Genomic DNA, 19,156 nt, shown 5'->3' on the forward strand with positions numbered 1-19,156 from the left:
TTAATGGGGTTATTTGATTTTCTGGAGTCCACCTTCTTGAGTTCTTTATATATATTGGATATTAGTCCCTTATCTGATTTAGGATAGGGAAAGATCCCAAGATACAATTTGCAAAACACATGTAACTCAAGAAGTAGGAAGAACAAAGCGTGGACACTTTAATCCTTCTTAGAGGGGGGAGCAAAATACCCATGGAAGGAGTTATAGAAACAAAGTTCAGAGCAGAGACTGAAGGAATGACCATCCAGAAACTGCCTCACTTGGGGATCCATCCCATAAACAACCAGCAAACCCAGACACTATGGCAGATGCCAGCATGAGCTTGCTAATAGGAGACTGATATAACTGTCTCCTGAGAGGGTCTGTCAGTGCCTGACTAATGCAGACGTGCATGCTCACAGTCATACATTAGATGGAGCCCAGGGTTCCCAATTAAAGGGCTAGAGAAAGTACCCAAGGAGTTGAAGGGGTTTGCAGCCCCCTAGAAGGAATAACAATATGAACCACCCAATAACTCTAGAGCTCCCTGGAACTAAACCACCAATCAAAGAAAACATATGGAGATACTCATGGCTCTAGCTGCATATGTAGCTGAGGATGGCCTAATTGGTCATCAATGGGAGGAGATGCCCTTGGCCCTGTGAACATTCTATGCCCCAGTATAGGGGAATTCTTGGGCCAGGAAGCATGATTGGGTGGGTGGGGGAACAAGGGAAGAGGATAGGGGATTTTTCAAAGGGAAACTAGGAATGGGGAAAACATTTAAATGTAAACGAAGGAAATATATAATTTTTAAAAAAGTAAAGTTGGCTTAAATATGAAGAAGATTTAAATGTGTCTACAAAGATACCCACAAAACCCTGAAGAACATAATTGAAGAGAACATGACATTTTTTAAAGAATTAGAAAAGTTAATAAAAACTCCTAATTTAAAAAATACACAGAGCTAAAATAACAAAATCAGCACTTTACAGACAGAAAAGCAGACATGTAGAACAAGAAAATACACTAGAAGACCAAAAGAAAAATCCAGCTATAGTCACTCAGATTTTAATACCACGTCCAAAAATACACATTGAAGAGAGGACAGCCTCTTTAATATATGGTGAAGGACAATAAACATTCATATGGAAAGGAATGAAACTTTATATACTCCCCTTACACTGCAATACACACACACACACACACACACACACACAAGAAATCTAAAATGGATTCATGACCTTAATGAAAGATATAAAATGGAAACTAAGGAAAACAATTGAAAGTATAGGCAGGACCTTTCTTTAAGGTAATCCACCATCCCAAGGAAACCTAGAAGAAAAACACAAGTCAGAATCCAACAAATCAAGATTCCAAGTAGCATAGGAAACAACTCATTTAATAAATGATAGCCTATAGAAGAATATAAAGTTTTTGCCATATATACTTCTTACATTTTGCTAACATCTACACTATATAAGGTTTTTAGGAATTAAATAATAAATAAGTAAACAAAGCATTCAATACATGGAACAGAGAAAGTGATTTAGAAAAAGTAAAAATATAAATGTCATATTTACATACGGATATTATATAGGTAAAATATACATATAAAATACACAGAGATATTATATATATATATACATAAATATACATATATAGAAAAAATGTCAATATCCTTACTCATAAGCAAACCATAAGTCTAAACTGTATTGACCTTCCATATTGCTCCAGTCAGGATGACATTCCTAAGAAAGGAAATGAAAACAAAGTCTGGTACACATTCAGGTAGAGGAGCATTCTCATACACTGGACCTTTCGAGGTGTTTTAGGTAGTAATAGCTAAGAAGAACAAATATGTGCTATATTTACATTTAGTTTTATTCAGCCATGTAGAATACATATGTTATTTGCAAAAATATAGAATACTATATTACCTTTTGAAACAAAAAAAGACTATACTCAAAAAGGTAACTTACATGCTCTCAAAACTAATGAGCACAAGATGTGTATGTCTGTATGCATATGTACATATTTGTGCATTATACAAATGTGAATGCTTGTATGTGTGTGTGTGTGTGTTTCATAAACGTATAAATGAGACTATTTTGAACTGTATTAGTTTGTAAATACAATAAAGAAATAATGAAAATTCAAATATGACAAAATGAAACTGTTTGGCTAAAGTAAAATTATATATATTATTGTAGTATTAGCTATTACTAACTTCACTAATGGCCTTTTCACGGATTAGGCTAGAATGTGAAGAGGCTATCCAATTCATAAGTTATCAATTATTAGGATAAGAATGACAGGGCTCAGCCAGGCCATGGTGGTGCATGCCTTTAATCCCAGCACTTGGGAGGCAGAAGCAGGTGGATTTCTGAGTTCAAGGTCAGCCTGGTCTACAAAATGAATTCCAGGGCAGCCAGGGCTATACAGAGAAACCCTGTCTCGAAAAACCAAAAAAAAAAAAGGGGGGAGGGCTCATTGTACTACATTACTAGATCTATATATCTATATTGTACAATATATATTAGACTAGACAGATCATACTGAGGTAGATTTCAAGTTGGTGTGATGATCAAGAGGGGTCTTTTTCACTTTCTGTGTTTATAATGTGGTGGTACATTGGTTATGATGTCACAACAATATCAATATTTCAGACAATTCTATAGATGTTTATATTCCCTTTTATCGCAAAAAATTGTTAAAATGATCTCTTATCTCTTTTGTGGGAAGATTTTCTTCATTGTAGTAGGTCAACATAATCATAAAGAATTATGAGTACAAAACCAAAGGTCATAGTTTGCATGACTTGGAGTCAGAGAATGAAAGAACACCAAGAGATGACAGAGTATACAAATTACTTCTTGGATCTTCATGGGGAATTCATCCCAGCAACACTTTGAGTTCAAGAGTCCTGACCCTTCCAGCTGGAAGGTAAAATACAGCTCTTCCACTAAACAGCTAAATGTGTGGCAATTTGTTGAACTTCAATAGAAATGTCTTATGATCGCATACTACTTGAAGAAGATTGGATTACCAGAGAGAAAGGTAGTTGCTATTATGTTCTGGGAAATCTCTAATAGTCATAGGATTATTCAAATCACAAATCAAATAAATAAGAACACTCAGACATATGTGCCACCAATAAAATCATAAGATAACATCACACAATGAAATATTTTCCAAACTGGTTGGTTTGGATTTTTCAGGTCTGCATGCAAACTGAAGAAAGTTATTTCTTTTTTGTAAATCAACTCATTTATTTTCCACCTTGTCAAGATTATCTTAAGAGACAACTTGATCCATTTTTCAAAGTGAAAATTTATGATCAACTTTTGAGAAGCTGAATATAATTATAGAAACAAAACAAATATATAAATAGTGCACTGAAGGTGGTCATGCAGTCAATATGCCTGTCATTTAGTGCTTAAGAAGGCCAAAAACATTTTCCCACCTTGGTGTCTTTCTTCTTGGTTTTGAGTGAAAAGAAATGGAGGTAAGAACTACTTTGTTTTAAAATTTATTTTGGGAAATATCTGTGATCTTCCTCTTTAGTGTCCCCAGTGGTTCATCCACCATAGTTTTGTAGGCAAAAAGTCATTGTTTAAAATGGTTTTATCTCTATCAGTCTTGAAATCCATCACAATGACTTCACTGCTCTGTATTCTAATGTTTCCTGTGATACTGAAGAAGTATGTCCCTTTCAGGTCATTATATCCAAGACTAAAACAAAAAAACCAAAACAAAACCAACAAAAAACCAAAAATGTGTCCATCCAAAACAAAACAACAGCAAAACCCCAAATACCAACCAACCAAATGAACAAACAAAAAAACATAGAAATTGAACTTAAATCCTAGGAGTTGCAAACCAGTTTTGAGTTCTTTATAAAGACATCATTCATTTATTCTTTAAAATTTGTTGGAAAATAAGGGTTGAAACATCTGTCAATAGTCTATAAACATTTTATTTTATTTTTTTTATATATATTTTTATTACATATTTTCCTCAATTACATTTCCAATACTATCCCAAAAGAACATTTTATATCAAATACACTATAAGCAAATGGAGATAATTGAATACACTAGATTCTAGAGAGATGGCTCAAAGTTAAGAGAGGCACATACAAACACACGAACATGGACTCCCAATTAAAAATAAAATAAAATCTTGTAAGTTTAATTCATCTTTGTTTATATAACAGCTATGATAGTATCTGAACTAAAAATGTACTAAGGAATGTTTGTGAAATAGCATTGTTAAACATGACCTTGGATTTTCTTATTTAACATATTATTATGATGCCAGTCTGCTTTAACAGATCTGTGGTCTGAATGTGAGGCCCACAACATATATACCAGACAGAGGGCTGCCTGTTCTGGGTTCAAGCAGAGAAGATGTACCTAAGTCTCTAGAGACTGGAGGCCCCAGGGAATGGAGAGGTCTGGTGGGGTGGGGAGTTGGGAAGTTGGGACTTCCTAGAGGAGATGAGGTTGGCAAGAGAGGTATTGGATGTAGAACAGTCAGAGGGTGGACCAGGAGAGGGATATAAAATCTGGAGTTGAGGACAATACGTAATAAAAAAAATATAAATAAATAAATAAATAAATAAATAAATAAATAAATAAATAAATAATAAATCTGGAGTGTAAAACAAACAAACAAACAAACAAACAAACAAATAAATTACTGCTTATGATTTAGGAAGTATAAGGAGTCCAAAATAAGTTGATGGTGCACCTTATATCCATAAATTCACAGAGGACTGTTTTCTGTATGCTAACAAATAATTGTGATAGTGTGAGAGGTAGCCTGGGAAGGAAATGGAATTGGAAAGAGATCAAGAGAAGAAGGATAGGGAGAGGAAGAAGGGATATGATGGAGAACAAGATGGGGAGAAAGAAGTAAACAGGAAAGGAGAGGGAAAGGACAAGACAGTGTGAAGAGTTTAGTATATATAGTGATTATGTGGGAGCTCATCACTGCAGGAAATTGATTCTCCCACGGGCTGCAGACGTTCACCCTCTGTTGCCTTTCATCTAGAGCTGGAGCCATGTATATTTTCCTTGACAGGTTGGCTGGTGATGCCATTATGCTGCTCTTTTCAGACAATCTTATTGTTCACAGTGCATACATGCATTGTCCCTGTCATGTTTTGATGGCATCATTTAATTACAGATGTCCCAAACCTCTGAATCCTGCAATCTTTCTGCTCCTACCTTCTACTATTTCTCTAAAGTTAGGTTTTTAAGATATCAATCTAGTCAAGACCCACCCCAGTTTTAAAACAGCTTCTTGTTTAGATCATGGGGAACTCTTTATGGAGACATTTAAAATTCTGAATCAGGCACTAATACTTCTTTTTTCTAAAGAGCTACATGGCAAATATTGTAAGTTTTGTGGACTATATAGTTTTATTTTAAATGTGAAAATCTATCAGTAACAGGAAATCAGCTGGGAAAAAAAGGTACGCTAGGAATAAATGAGCATGGGTCTGTCTCAAAGAAATTTCATTTATGAACAGTAAAATTAAGTTAATTATATTTAAAAAGTCATAAAGTATCTGTATCTTGATGTTTTTTTCTATTATAAACTTAAGACAAATTATTTCATGCTTTAAATACAAACTTTTAAGAGGAAGTTACACTGCATGTTCAATTAGGAAGCCAAAATTGGTAGTCTTGGAAGGGTATTGAAGGAGGTTAAGTCATTGTGTTCAGGCCTGTCACCACTGGGAGATTATTCATGCTCAAGTAGTAGCTTCACACTTCTGTCCATGTGAGCCATATGAGTGCCCATGGTTACACTCAGAGTGCCCAAAATAAAACAAAAGAAAATAGTACAAAACAAAACCACAGAAAACAAAACAAAGCAAAAAAAACCTACAACAAAACAACAACAACAAAACCACTGTCATATACATTAAATTAGGATGAGAACTTACTGGCATTAAAAGCTGTTTCTGGAGATATGCATGTATTAAATTGTGAAAGTATAAATATTAAATCAAATTAAAACCATATTCCTCCCATAGGTCATGCACAATAAGCTTTGCTAACCTCCTAAATGAAACTAGGTCCCTTTCTCCTATTCTTCCATGGGATCCTGCACTTTCCCCTTGATAGCCTTTTAAAATGGATAACATCATATTGATTTTATAATTATTTTAAAACTATTTTCTTATCATTGAACTGAAAACTAAAGAAGAGCAGGGCTTCTGACTTCCCTGCTCAATGCAATACATATGAGTCCCCTGCAGTGTGTTCAGCACAAACTAGAAGCTTTATGGAAATTGTTGAAGATTGTATCAGGTTCTTTTCTATGAAGCTGCTATAAGGAAACTGGGAAAAGTTTTACATGAAAATATACAGGAAATGGAAAAACATAGATTTCTAAAAATAAAAGCAAATTGTTGTAAACACGTTGAGGATGACAATCTTTTCATCCATATATGTTTCCTGGTGTTCTGCACTACACGTTTCACTTTCTTGACCTACTTGGCATAGGTTAGCACACTGGCATTCCACTGAACATCATGTTCAATGTCTCCCGTGAAGCAGAAGTTCCTCTGAGCCACAGCCTCCTTAAGCTCTGTGGCCTTTATGAAAATAAACTTCCACAGAAAGTTTCATCCCTTGTCCATCAACTTAACTAGTTAGCACCAGACCTGAACTTCATCCCAAATTTAAGTATTGACAATAAGTTGTATATGCACTAACAGTTGATATGGTATCTTTTTTTCTCATCCTTTTAGGGCTTTCCTTTGAGAAATGTAATTCTATTTCCACCAAATAGTCCCTGGGTAAATCATTGGGTACAGAGATGGCAATAGCACCCTCACATTTTAGACATTTTCACTTATATCAGCCAGTTTCTATTATAGAAATTCCCTCTTTGAGCTCCTTCTAAGGAACACATACATTTTTTATTACAAAGAGATAAAGAAAGCTGCAGCAAGCTAAATCATGTTTCTTGAGCAAAGGCAGTAATTAATGTTTCAGACAAGAGGTTTCAATTTACGTTTCTGTGGAATTTTTAGATGCACCCCATTTATATTTGTCTACAGCCGGATAAAGAAAGATACCAAGATAGCAAGCCAATTGGGACAAAAAAATAATTTGGCTTTTTCAAGAGTCTGAATTTTGATTGTTAAGATGTTCCAAGGGGATATCAAGTTGAATGCTATTATCACTTGTGAAACTACTTAATTGCATTTTTCTATTCTTACATATCTTTCTCAAACTTGAGATGATGAGCTATTGCTTTTCTTTGTCATAAAGATAGTTTTTTCTTAGTTTACTGGTAGGAAATAAGGCTGCTCAGAATTTGCATGTTTATAATTGTGTGTGGGCTGGCATACATGTGTCCCAGTTTGAATCTTAAATATAGCTTTAAATGTCTTAAGGGAATGTCGGGAACAGTTTTGCTGTATTGCGATGGAGATGGTCACTGTATGTGGGGGGAGTACCAAAAGAGATACAGATAATAATGGTTCTTATAGGTGAAAGCACATCACTGAGGGATTCAAGAGGGAAAAAATAATTAATATTGGTAAGAGGTAAAGAGGAAAGTAATCCTTATTAAGGTAATGCATAGTTAAAATTATTTTCTTTTTAGTAATAAGAGCATTAAATCCAAATCTAAGTAAAATTGACTGTTACCAATTCAATACTATTTCTATGCAAGGTATACCTATATTTACTCTAAAAAGTACATATATATATATATATAATTAGTATATATATATAGTATAATAATAATATATTAATATATATATATATAAGTCAAATTAAGACATTTTCACAAATCAGCAATTTTGAAATACTGAAAATTTGATATAGTATAGTCAGTATATCCAGGAATCCAGAATGGCGTAGTCTACTTCACCACATGCCTACTCTATTACTGTTCATTCAGTTGACATACAATATTACTATCTCAACTTTTAATATGAAATATCTGTGTAAGGTACATTGTATGTCACATGTGCAATGGCCTGTGTTGAGTTGAAGGAAGAGATTCACAATAGCTATGTATTAAGTCTGATTACATATTTGTTAAGTAGAAATACTCCATATACAAGAATCAACTTCTTAGTAATATCAGTATGTCTAGATACAGTCAAGTATGACAAAAATAGGTCAGGTTGTGAGAACACTGGTTGTAGAACCAGGCAGTGGTTATTTTATTATATTGTCATCTTTTAAGCAGGTACATGTCTTGTCTCAAAATTCATGTCTTACAATTTCTGTATTTAATGAGCTGATGCTGGAAATGCTTATATCTTAATATGTTCTGAGAGCTTTGCAGTTGATCTGGACAGAAGCCATGTACTCAGAAGTACCTGGGAGACATGGTTGAGTATTCAAAGAACTAGCATATAAACTTTAAATAAGTCCAGAGTAGCAATTAGTTCCCATCACTTTATACTGCCATTGGATCTTGACTGCTTTGGTATCTTAAGTGGCATTATTGGGAGGTATTAGATCAATAAATGATTTAAGTGTTTTATCCTTTTTTTAAAAATCCTATTTTGATTAAAATTGCTGCTCAGTAAGTTATTTTGAATAAGAACAGTTTCTATAGGCCTGTATATTGGATCACTTGTCCTGTAGTTGGTGGAACTCCTTAGAAAGAATTAGTAGGTATGGCCTTGTTAAAGGAGATGGGATTGTGGCCTGGCTTTAAGAATTCAAATGCTTATATTGTTCCAATATCTCCTGGTTATTATTTTAACATGTTAGTTCTCAATTACTGCTCTAGTGTCGTGCTCTTTGTCATGATGGTTAAAAACAATTTTACTATAATTTATCTTGTCCATGGCATATCTTTAATGCAATAAAAATATAACTAAGACACTTAACTTTGTTTTTGCTTTCTCATTTTTATTTCTAGTTATCAGCTACATGTTTTATATGGAGATATTTTTATTTTGAATGATGATACTAGTATGTATGTGATAATTAATTGAGACTGCTTGAAAATGTATCTAGAGACTTGTTGGCTGTGAATAGTGGAAAGTGGTTGTTTCCCACATATGCATGCTACAGAACTGAAATCAAGGTGCTGGCTGAATAATGTATAGATTCTGCAGAAGTAGGTTTCTTTTTTGTTTCTTGGGTTTCCCAGTATTAGCCTTTATTATGTCTTAGTGTATGGTAGTTCCTTATCTGTTGCCTAGTTTTTATAATTATACTAACTTCTCTTTGTGGTTTTTCCTTCTGTGTATTTTCCCTATTCTATTTTATCTAACAATTTACATGGCATTAGGATAAATGAAACTTCTTCCACTCTAATTTTTTCTTATAACATTTTTATACAATTCAGTGCTTAATATCACCATGTACTATAACACGAAAGGTTATAGGATTAGGTTTTCAATGTAGTTTATGGACTCTCACTAAATCTATCAAAGTATATATATATATACAATACATTTAAAATATTTCAGAGACAGCATCTCTCTATGTGTATACTGAACTTCATTTTAATATTATACCTGTGAGCTCACTGTCTTCCTGTTTTATCCTCTTGACTGCTGAGAATATAGACATATGTCACTATGATAAATGTAAAGTTTTAGGTTAAATACTTTAGCATTTTTTTACATTAGTTATTTATTGAATAATATATTTCAACATCTACATAAGTTTTCTTTTATACGTCTATAAGACTTCTGCAGTAATACAGAATAAATGGAGTTATAGGTCCAATTAACCAAAATACAAATCCAGGCTGGAATAAACATTGTTTTCCCATTTTCTCTACCAATAAAGATTACTCCTGTTACCATATTTGGGTTGCAGTAGCCTTTATATTTTTCTATCTGAGTCAACTGAGCTAGCTTTATGAGAGGCATGGTTTTTACAATCTCTCTCTCTCTCTCTCTCTCTCTCTCTCTCTCTCTCTCTCTCTCTCTCTCTCTTTCTTAAAGTCAATGTACTATGATTATTGTATGGGAGATAAAACATTGGATAAGAATAGCACACATTATTAACTGTTCTCCCATGCAAGTAATCAGTTTTTCATATTTAGAAACAAGTTTGTTATACACTCTTCATCCATTTCTAAAATGTTTGCCCAAGTTTTCAGCTACCAAGTTTTCTATTTTATACTGATAGTAATCTGTTGGGACCCATTTTGGCCCTGGTTTGGGCCTTAAGGACAAACCTGAACCTGGCTTGAGTTTCTGGAGCCTTGTGGGAGAGCCTAAGGCTAGCTCTAGTTTTGACACCTGTTTCAGTCATTTCTGTATAAGGGTGACCTAGCAAGACCTGTTTGGCCCTGCCTCTGCCCCGAATTTGCTGATGACGAGATTTGCCATTGGCCCTGTCAGTCACTCCAAAACCCCTGTCACAATTCCTCTCCTCCTAGGACATCTTACCCCACCAAAAATCCCCCTCCCTATGTTCCAAACTTATATAAGTGAGAGGCTGATGCTATCAAGTTAAGTTCCTGCTTTGACAAGACTCTAGGCTCAGTGTTTCTTTTGGGCCATCGACACTCTCCATCCCACTCAGCCCTGGAGAGACCCTGACATGACTGGGACCTCTCTCTTCTCGCCTGGAATTGCCAGCAAAGAGCTGGCAGTTACCATTCTGTATGTGGATGAGATTATGTCAGTTACTGAGAATGAAATAAAAGAACTGAAGTTTATATATTATGGAAAACATGTTTGCTGATAGAAATGGTAGATTTCTTGGACTGTTTTTTGTATATTTTGTACAGGCAAAAATATGCACTAAAAAAATCAAATATGTAGTTGTGATATAGCAATTATCTAATTTATAAAATGTTTAATTTCCTCAGTCTAAGCTGCCTTAACTACAGTACTGCATTACAACATAGGTATTTGTATAAGTTTGTTGATTCATTAATATATAGAGATACACAGTAGAAATCAAGCTATATATACTCTTGTATATATGTCCAGACAAATTCTTCATTGTGGGCAAAAATATTATGTGTTCGTTGAAAACTCTATTCATTATTTTCTCTTTTTAATCTCCATTCTTTCTTCTTAATGGAAAAAATGTTGACTTTTACATAATAAGTTCAGTGTCTCTTATACAAAATTCTTCATACTATATGTGATTCAGATTTCAAATCTTTTCAAGCTTTTTGATAGTTGTAGTTTTTGTTAGTTGAGTATATGTAATCCCCACATCTAAAATTCTAAAATGTTTTCATTCAAATTCTTTTTGAGTATCAATGTATACAATGTTAATTTTTTTAAAGATTTATTTATTTATTTTATGTATGTGAGTACACTGTCGCTCTCTTTAGAGGAGGGCATCAGATCCCATTACAAATGGTTGTGAACTACAATGTGGTTGCTGGAAATTGAACTAAGGACCTCTGAGAGAGTAGTCAGTGCTTTTAACCTCTGAGCCATCTCTCTAACTCCCATGTTAAATGTTTTAAAGCATTTTTTTACTTCTCTGTTTAAAACTTTTATTTATTTTATGTTTATGGTTGTTATACTGGCATGTATGTCTTTGCAGCAAGCACATTCCTGGTTCCCTTGGAGGATAGGAAGGTTATTAGGTTTCATCTGAGTTACATAGCATTTTGATCCACCATATGGGCCAAGAAATTTAACTTGGGTCTCCTGGAAAAATAGCCAGTGCTCTGAATGGCTGAGCCATTTCTCTGGCCCCAATTTTCTCTATTATAAATTTTGGATTAAAACTACATTAAAATTAATGTAGCAGAATTTGGGTTAGTACAAATATTCCCTCCTTCTTTTCTGGTAAATGGCATATTGGTGTTAACCAGCTGTGGTTATCTACTCCTCATGGCATGGCATTTATAGGAAGTAAGGCTGCAGTATGTTTTATGGATAGAAGGTCATAGCTTTAGATGCTGGTCATGTCTTCACAGATTGAATTTTCTCTAACTTGTTAGTCTACATTTGCTTTCCATCTGAAACTATCTATTCTGCAGTGAGGAATAAGATTTTATCTATCTAAAACAATTTGATTTGAGGTTTAGCTAGTTTTTTACATCAGAGGTCAGCCAAATCTGACTCAGGACAGTATTGAGAGGTTAAAATTTCTAGTCAGTGTGGTACATATGTGCAATCATAGCACTTGGAATGTGGAGGAGAAGGATCAAGAGTTCAAGACCAGCTTGTGTGAGACCAGCTTGGTCTGCATGAGGCCAGGTCTCAACTCTTCCCCCTAAACAAAACATAATATGCATTGTATAATATTCTTTTACATAAGTAATGGTGAATAGTGTTTGAAGTATTTCTTTACCTGGAATAAATTCATGTTTGTCAATGTCTATAAAAATTCATGCATCCTGGTTTAAGAGCTAATATTATTTGCATATGATTTTATAGTTCAAAATAATAATAAACATAAGTTGGTAGCTTAAAGTATCCAAGCTGCAAGTCATTAAAGTGGAATAAGCTCTTGAAAATGAACATAGACTCTGATAAATGCATATATTTAGTCAAACATTTCTGAATGTACTTTCTCTAACGGCAAATTCAGAAGCATGGAAATAAATGCAAGTAATTTGAGTGCTCTGCACTGGCATTTAAATACAAGAGAAAAAAATGTTAATAGGATAAGTACCAGAAAGGATTAAGTGTCGCTAAACACTAAAGAGGATTAGTTATTATCCTGCCTTTACAGGCACCCAGGTTTCATGTGGCCAAGTAGATACGAAACAGAGAGCCAAGCTTAGAAATTGGATTTTTTTTCCTTTTGCAGCAAGCTTATATTAAAATCAGTTTTATTATGGCATATAACTAAACAAGTAATATAACACCTGAGCTTTCCTGTAGATAATCTGAAATGTAGTGTGCTTTTAAATGTACATTAGGAGAATTTCAAAGATGTTTTATGCTAAACATTGCTTTTAAGATAAGCACCTGAATTTGTTATGAAACAATATTCAGTCTTTTTCAAAACTATCTTTCATACAAACACAGTAAGTCCTCAGTATTGATGTCAAAGCAAGATGCAGATTGGCAGTTTTTATTTCATTTATTTCATACATTTCTTTGCATTAATGTGGAAAAGTAGTATTGAGAGCTCTGACTGAAACTTACTTCATATTATTATAACTAGGTCTAGGTTTTAGTTTCCCAAAGAAGCAGGTAAGGCTTTTATGAAAAACCACAGAAAATGGGCCATTAATTAGTAACGGCCTCTGACATCTAGCTGAGAGAGATAGCCAGCCTGAAGCCTGAGACAGTTCCTGAAATTTCTCTAAGACTTGAACAAAAATGCTAATGCTAATATAGCGACCAGTTAGAAATGTACAAATGTCACTGCTGCTTACCTAGCCAATCTTGTTAAAAATGATCCTAACCATTCCTAAAATTTCCTCTACTATGCTTAAAAAGAGCCTATGAACTCATCTCTTTGTTGCCATTTTGTATGAATGTCTGAGACCCACATGCTGGTTCTTTCTGCAGAATAAATGCTCTTTGCTTTTACAAACACTTTGAGTCTAGGGACTTCCTTTAGATACTCTTGGACCTGGAGTGGGCCTGGAATATTGGGCTGTCCCTGACTAAATAGTAGAGCAATTGGCTTTCCTCCAATCAGTGACTTGGGCCATGCTTCTGTGTTGTGTGTCTTTGTCTCATTTTCTGATTTGTTTTTTAACTCATCACATTCTTTGATTTGTCTGGTATCCTGGATACAACCTGGATACCAACATAGGTAGGGTAGAGGAGCCAACAACTCTCTCCTGGCTGGAGGTTTCTAAGAATGCTTTGGACCCTCTTCCACTGGAGCTAAAGAGCTCTAGTCTGACTCAGCTTTTAGTGGATTACAACTTGTCATTCCCTTCCAATGGAGCCTGTTTATAAGATAGGCTGCCACATAAATCATTTTGATTTCTTTTATTATTCACTAGAGGCCTGTTTCTGTATTTGTGTATTTATATTGCCCTCTTTTACTTTCTTGAAAGGCACCATGGGACAGGCTATACCAGGTAAAGAGGAAAGCCTTGGGGCATTTTTCAAGAGGTTACTGGAAACCTACTGCACCTACAAGCCTCTTGACACTGAGGAAAGGGAAAATTAGTCTACAGTGCATCTAACCAACCTATTGGCATCAGACATCTGCAGAAAACTTCAGGCTCTGGAAAGATTCAAACGTAAAGTGGAGGGCTGAGCCAAAATGGTCCATAAAAATCAGGTGCTTGAAGAGGACAGCAAGACCATGAACTTGCCAAGGCTTTACTGGCAGCCAATGGGAGAGTGATATCAGATATTTGAGAGCTGAAGAATATAGCATATGAAAGAGGAGGGGGAAACAGGCCCTCTCAGGCTGCCTCATGTTCAAAAAGTCCAATGTGCCTGTTGTAAAGAAATGGGGCATTGGAAGAAAAAAAGTCCCAAAAGACCAAAAGGGAAAGAGCCTAATATTCTGAAAAGAGAAGAGCTAAGTGACTGAGGGCTTTGGGGCTCACAGCCTCTCTATGAGTCCTGGGTACCCTAAAGGTGGGGGAGAAGCCAATGGACTTTATGGTAGACACAGCAGCACAACATTCTATCCTGAAACAACCTATGGAACTCCTGTCCAACAAGAGAACATGGATTCAAGTTCCACTAGAACTAAGCAATATTCATGAACTACCCAAAGAAAGGTGGACATGTGAATGGGACATATAACACATTTATTTGGGGTCATCTCTAGATACCCACACCTGCTTCTGGGCCAAGAATTTCTGACTAAGTTGGAAGCACAAGTCCACTTTGACCCCCAGGGAGTTCAAGTTCTTAACAATGATCCCATATCTTGACTGTGGCACTAGAGGAAGAATATAAGCTCTATGTAACATGTCCTTTTAATATAGACTAGGATTATACCTAGAGAAGTTATGGAAAGAGATTCCAGGGATTGAGCAGAAAGAAATCCCGTAAGACAAGCTAAACAGCCTAAACCTGGTACAACTAAAGTCCAATGTCAGCCTGACTAGGGTCTACCAATTTCACATGGCACAAGAGGTAAATTTTGGAATAACATCATATGCTGATTGACTCTAGGAAAACTGGATACTAGTCCTTTGCCACTTGGTCTGTAACACTCTTCTGCAAGTAAAGGAGCCCCATTCTAATAACTACTGTGCTGTACAGAACATACTTGAAGTTAACAAAACGGTAAAAGGTATATCCCTACAGTGTCCAACCCTTACAATTTGCTGAGCAGCTTCAGATTCAAATGAGATATTCACATCATACTGGACCTTTAGCTCACCACCAGTCCCAGCTAGTCAGCCCAAGTTTGCCTTCAAATGGAGCCACCCAGAGTACAAGTTTAATGGACAGTGAATTTGGATTAGATTGCTATCAGGATTCAAGAACTGGCCCACCATCTTTGATGGGACACTCTATGAAGACCTCAGTGTGTACTGGCAGGCCCACCACTAAATCATTCTCTTACAGTATGTTGATGGCCTCTTTATAGCTGCCCCAGATGAATACATGTGTCAGAGAACTGCAGCAGACAGAAGATGAGGTGTCCAAAAAAAAAAAAAAAAAAAGGAACAGCCTCAGCTCAACTGGCAATTAGCATGTAGAAGAATGTGAATTGATCCATTTTTATCTCCTTGTACAAAGCTCAAGTCTAAGTGGATCAAAGAACTCCACATAAAACCTGAGACACTGAAACATATAGAAGAGAAAGTAGGGAAGAGCCTTGAAGATATGGGCATAGGGGAAAAATTTCCTGAACAGAACAGCAATTGCTTGTGCTGTAAGATCCAGAATCAACAAATGGTACCTCATAAAATTGCAAAGCTTCTGTAAGGCAAAGGACACTGTCAATAAGACAAAATGGCAATGACCAGATTGGGAAAAGATCTTTACCAATCCTAAATCCAATAGGGGACTAGTATCCAATATATATAAAGAACTCAAAAAGTTAGACTCCAAAAATCCAAATAACCCTATTAAAAATGGGGTACAGAGCTAAACAAAGAATTCTCAACTGAGGAATACAGAATGGTGAAAAGCACCTAAGAAAATGTTCAACATGCTTAATCATTGGGGAAATGCAAATCAAAACAACACTGAGAGTATACCACATACCAGTCAGAATGGCTAAGATAAAAAATTCTGGTGATAGCAGATGCTGGCAAGGATGTAGAGAAAGAGGAACACTCCTTCATTGCTGATAAAATTGTGAGCTGGTACAACCACTCTGGAAATAAGTTTGGAGATTCCTCAGAAAATTGGACATAGTTCTACCCTAAGATCAAGCAATTCCACTTCTTGGCATATACCCAGAAGATGTTCCAACTTGTAATAAGGATACATGATACACTATGCTCATAGCAGCCTTATTTATGACAGCAAGAAGCTGGAAAGAACCCAGATGTCCCTCAACAGAGGAATGGATACAGAAAATGTGGTACATTTACACAATGGAGTCCTACTCAGCTATTAAAAGCTATAAATTTATGAAATTCTTAGGCAAATTGATGGATCTGGAGAATATTATCCTGAGTGAGGTAATCCAATCACAAAAGAACACACAGGGTATGCACTCACTGATAAGTGGATATTAGCCCAGAAGCTCATAATACCCAGTATACAACTTGCAAAACTCATGAAACTCAAGAAGAAGGAAGTGTGGATACTTCATTACCTCTTAGAAGAGGGAACAAAATACCCATGGAAGGAGTTACAGAGACAAAGTTTGGAGCACAGACTGAAAGAATGACCAAAGTTAAATCAGGATTAGATAAACCATCTAAACATTCCAATGAACACAAAAGAAATAGAAGCAGTCATCAAAAGTCTACCAACCAAAAATAGCCCAGTAGCAGATGGGTGTAGGGCACAATTGTGTCAGGCCTTCAAAAAAACCTAATATCAATACTCTTCAAATTAGTCCACCAAATAGAAAGAGAATGAACACTACCCAATTCGTTCTTTGAAGCCACGATTATGCTTATACCTAAACCACACAAAGATCCAACAAAGAAAGAGAACTTCAGACCAATTTACCCTATAAATATCATTACAAAAATAGTCATTAATATTCTTTCAAACCAAGTCCAAGAACACATCAAAGTGATCATTTACGATGATCAAGTAGGCTTTGTCCCAGGGTTGCAGGGATGGCTCATTCTATGGAAAAACATCAATGTAACCCACTACATAAACAAACTCAAAAAAAAGAAAAAAAAAAAACCCACATGATCATTTCATTAGAGGTTGAAAAAGCAGTTGACAAAATTCAACATACCTTCATGGTAAATGTCTTAGATAGATCAGGAATTCTAGGCGCATACCTAAGGATAGCAATATACAGCAAACCAGTAGTCAACATCAAACTAAATGGAGAGAAACTTTAAGCAATCCCACTAAAATCAGGGACTAGACAAGACTGTCCACTTTCTCACTACCTACCTATTTCAGATAGTACTTTATGTTCTAGCTAGAGAAATTCAACAACAGAAGGAGGTCAAAGTATACAAATTGGAAAGGAAGAAGTCAAATTATCACTATTTGCAGATGATATGATCCTATACATAAGTGACCAAAAATGTCCACCAGAGAACTCCTATAACTAATAAACAATTTCTGCAAAGTGACTGGACATAAAATTAACTCAAATAAGTCAGTAGCCTTCCTATACTCAAAGGATTAACAGGCTGAGAAAAAAATTCTGGAAATTATACCCTTCAACATAGTCACAAACAATAGAAAGCACTTGGTGTAACTCTACCCAAACAAGTAAAAGATCTCTATGACAAGAACTTCAAGTCTCTGATGAAAGAAATTGAAGAAGACCTCAGAAGATGGCACGATATTCCATGCTCATGGATTTTCAGGGTTAATATAGTCAAAATGGATATCTTGCTGAAAGCAAGATACAGATTCAGTACAATCCCAATTAAAATTCCAACTCAATTCTTCATAGATCTATAAAGAGCAATTCTCAAATTCTTCTGCAATAACATAATTCCCAGGATAGCAAAAACTATCCTCAACACTAAAAGAACTTTTGGGGAAACAGCATACCTGACCTCAGGCTGTACTACAGAGCAATAGTGATAAAAATTTCATGCTATTGCTACAGTGACAGGCAGCTTTATCAATGGAATAGAATTGAAGACCCAGAATGAACCCACACACCCACAGTCACTTGATCTTTAACAAAGGAGCTAAAACCATCCAGTGGAAAAAAGACATTTTCACCAAATGGTACTGATTCAACTGGAGGTCAATATGTAGAAGAATGCAAATTGATCCATTCTTACCTTTCTCTAAAAAGCTTAAGTCCAAGTGGATCAAGGACCTTCATGTAAAACCAGGTACATTGAATTTATTAGAAGAGAAAGTGGGGAAAAATCATGAACACATGGGCACAGGGGATAGTTTCCTTTACAGAACACCAATGGCTTTGACAAATGGGACCTCATAAAATTCCAAAGTTTCCCTAAGGCAAAGGCAACTGTCAATAGGACAAAATGACAACCAACAGATTGGGAAAAAGATTTTTTTCCAATCTTACATCTGATAGAGGGCTAATATCCTATATCTACAAAGAAATCAAGATGGTAGACTCCAGAGAACCAAATAATCCTATTAAAAATGAGGATCATAGCAAAACAGAATTCTCAACTGAGGAAACTCAAAGGTCTCAGAAACATAAAAAAAGCTCAACAGATCTTAGTTCCTGGACTCCGCCAAACTTAGGAACTTAGTCTGCACAGGTCAGAGGGTGCACCACAGAAGCAGACAGCTTCGGGGACAGGCTGGAGCCACAGAACCGCTGAGGCAGCACCCTTTTCGGGCCACAGACATCCGGCCACCCTCCCAGCTAGAGGACAGGTGTCCATCTGGCTCAGAAGCCCTCTGCCTCAGGAGCAGTGGGCAACATCTTGGATCCAGGACTCTGCCGAACTTAGGAACTTAGTCTGCACAGGTGAGAGTGTGCACCACAGAAGGTGACAGCTTCTGTGACTTGCCAAAGCAACACAGCTTCTGGGAAAGATCCTGTTTTGGGCCTTCTTCTTCGGCCAGGAGGAGATCCAAACGCAAATATCTTTGCACCTTCCCTGTAAGAGGAGACCTTGCCAGCAGAGAGTGCTCTGAGCACTGAAATTCAGAGGAGAGAGCCTGTCTCCCAGGTCTGCTGATAGACAGTAACAGAATCACCAAAAGAACAATCTCTAAACAGAG

This window comes from Mus caroli, chromosome 5 (genome assembly GCF_900094665.2).
Source record: "Mus caroli chromosome 5, CAROLI_EIJ_v1.1, whole genome shotgun sequence".
In the NCBI taxonomy this organism is placed as follows: domain Eukaryota; kingdom Metazoa; phylum Chordata; class Mammalia; order Rodentia; family Muridae; genus Mus; species Mus caroli.